This window comes from Myotis lucifugus, unplaced genomic scaffold (genome assembly GCF_000147115.1).
Source record: "Myotis lucifugus unplaced genomic scaffold, Myoluc2.0 scaffold_520, whole genome shotgun sequence".
In the NCBI taxonomy this organism is placed as follows: domain Eukaryota; kingdom Metazoa; phylum Chordata; class Mammalia; order Chiroptera; family Vespertilionidae; genus Myotis; species Myotis lucifugus.
Window position 1 is genome coordinate 170,723 of NW_005871568.1, and position 2,949 is coordinate 173,671.

Here is a 2,949-nt window from a genome sequence, read left to right on the forward strand (position 1 = left end):
ATTTCCAAGGAGCCTAGGAATAAGGGAACATGGGACGCCCCAGAAATCCGGGTGGGGGGTAGGCAGCATCTTTCATCTCAGTTTTCCCTATTAAAATGGATGCCAAGAGACAAGATGCCGTCACTCGCCCAGTATTTTCCTTATCATGGCAGAATCTTTTTTAAAAACAACAGTAACAGGGGTAGAGTATCAGGCTCAGAGAGATTAAACATTTAAGTCAATTGATATTGGTTGGAGATACCGACACCGGCAGAGTTGGACTGCAAGTGTGGCCTCACCTCAGGACCGTTCCCAAGCAAAGAGGGTGCTGCTACAGCCGCGATTTAACATCCCCGCGGCTTCCTAAACTCAGGAGCAGGTGGGGGCCGGGCCGCGGGAAAGCAGGGGCTGCCCCCAGCCTCTTGTCTGTGTCCCTGTCCCCATATCCCTCGGGGTCAGCTGTGACAGCAGAGGGGGTGACAGGGGCTGCCCCATCTCCCGGGCCCGCAGAGAGACTGGGTGGGCGCTGGACCAGCTCTGCTGCCCAGCTGCCCTCCTTGGGAGAGAGGAAGCCCTCCAGACGTGGTGTCCCTAACCAACTGAGTCCTAGAGGAGAGGCATCCAGAGCCGACCATTCTGGTGGCCCCTCCTCTTCTAAGCCCCTGGCAGGGGTCCAGAGAGCCCTGGCCCCTGCTTCTGATTGGCAGAGAGGAACAATAAGTGAGCTGCTTGGCCCCCCCCCTAGATTCCGCCCCCCAGGGAAATGCCCTCCTGAGGCCATCTTCCCAAACCTCAGCGGCACATCGTCTCACCTTGCCCGTCTCCAGGAGCACCCCACCGGGAAACCAAGGAGGAATGCCCAGCCGGGCAGAGTAGGTGCCTGCCAGGGCTCAGGGCTCAGGGCTCTGGTTCTCAGACGCACTTCCACCAGCTGATAGACTTGCCAACAAGCCACCTCGCTCTCACCCCCCACCCCAGCTTGATCCCTGTGAAATGAGAAGTGCAGACTCCCCTCTCCCCCCCCACACCCCCAGCCCACTCTAACAGAATCGGACAGCGGGGACCAGAAGCATCTTCAAGGGCAGGTGGTCACAAGCAGACACAGGACTAGACCCAAGTGCCCAGTGACAGCATAGGAATTCATAACAGCCTCCCCAAAGGAAGAAATGGCCCCCCACTGAATAGCCCCCTGCTCCAGTGTGCACACACATCCACATACAACATGTACGTGAAAACATGCATGTGAAAACGTGTGCACACGTACGCACATGCCACCTGCAAACATACACCAAAGCACATGCATACACACATATGCAAACAGGCAAACGTGCACACACAGATACAAGCACACACTTTTTCTGCCCCACCAAATAAAAGGTAGCGAACATCAGCGTTTTTTATCTTTCGAAAGAGGTGAGATGAGACGCCGCCACCAGTTCAGAAGTGACAGCTGCTTCCCAAGAACTTCCCCCAAAAGCTTCCTGAGAAGCCTGACGAAGTGGGTGAGAGCGGAAGAGGTTCCAGAGGTCAGGAGGCGAGCAGGCTACTCGGCTCTGATTGTGGGGAGGGTGGTTTCCACAGGTGGCACGCCCAAGGTGGGGGTGGCCTCCAGGAAAGCAGCGCTGCGGGCAGCTCGGGGGAGACCTGGGGCACCTGTCTTCAGGAGGGAGGCCGTGGCCTTGGGAGGGGCCAGAGCTGATGTGTGCTGGCGCCACCGCCTCTGTGGTCTGGAGCAAGTCCCCAGGCTGCTCTAAGCCGGCTGCCGCCTGTGAAGGGGGTTAGCATCTGCTTTATCGACGGTCAGGAGAAGTAAACAAACTCATGTAAACAGCCGGGACGCAGCCGGAACATGATGGCGCGGTGCGCGCTCCCTGCCCAGTAAATGTCCTTTAACTGACACAGTGAGGAGGGCCGTGGTCTTTAAACCTCTGCCGTCACTGCCATGCCTGTTACTCATTCTCGACCTTGCTCCATGGCCTCCCCCTTGCCGTTGTCACTGTTGGAGGCTCGGGCTGGACTTGTAGCCTGGTTGAGAGCCAGACCACTTGGGGTTTCCAAGCATATGCTGGACACTGGTCACCTTTCACCCCGCCTTGAACTCCACGCCAGCAGCTCTGTCCAGATTTCAAATGTCTCTCTCTGCTCAGGGCTCTTTCTGCAACGCTTTGAGGGCTGAGTTTTCTTAAAGTCCCAAACACGGGATTAATTCTGAAGTTCCCCATATGCTGTCGGGTACTGTCTCCCTTTTTATCCATCCCGTCCTGTTTGTGAAAGGTCATGGGCACAGACCTCATGTTGCTTCCAAGGGGAGGATGTGGAGGGAGGAGAGAAGGCATGTGTGACGTCGTCGAGTATATATTGTGTTGCCCCGTCTGGTCATCAGTCCTTTGGCTCCTGCATTCCTTCTGTTCTCTGTCCCCTGAGTGATCCCACTGCTGGCCATTCCCTGCTCTCCCCGGCAGTGGCTCCCGCGGGTGTTGTCTGCTCCAGCACAGCTTCGGGTGGACGGCCACAGTGTCTGAGGAGAGGCCGGTGCTCAGCTTCTCCACTTCCATGCCGTGGCCCCGCATTAGTCACTTAGCCTCCATGCCACTGTTTCTCGATGTCACATGGGTATACGGTAGTGCTGCTTGTTGGAAGAACCAAACAGGGCAAGGCCAATCACTTCGTCAATTAGCCAGATGAGTTTATTGAGCAGCTACTACGTGCCGAGTGCTGGGGTCCAGGGTGCATGTGCCATTCATGACACTCAGTCCCACTGAGCAATGGCTCCCTCTGTCCTGTGCCAAGCATTGGACCTGGGTCCTGTGACAGACAGAAGGACACGGCAGGACCCGGCTGGTGGGAAGGGCTATGGTGCCAGTCGCGTGTGGGCCTGGTGAGTAGAGTTTCTTCCTCTGAGAGGCCCAGCTTTGTGGGGAAGGGGTCCTTTTCGGACCCAGCAACCTTAGGAGACCCAGGGACTGCTGA

The 2,949-nt window shown here is 56.9% G+C and overlaps 1 protein-coding gene across 1 annotated transcript in view; it reads left to right on the forward strand.

The window, feature by feature from the left end:
• Positions 1 to 1,465: 1,465 nt before the first annotated feature.
• Positions 1,466 to 2,949, forward strand: part of PDE9A (phosphodiesterase 9A) — an 85,795-nt gene continuing 84,311 nt past the window's right edge. Inside the window, exon 1 of the mRNA XM_014446256.2 lies at positions 1,466 to 1,477. The gene's annotated coding sequence lies outside the window, so the exon portion shown is untranslated. The remainder of the gene's footprint in view (positions 1,478 to 2,949) is intronic.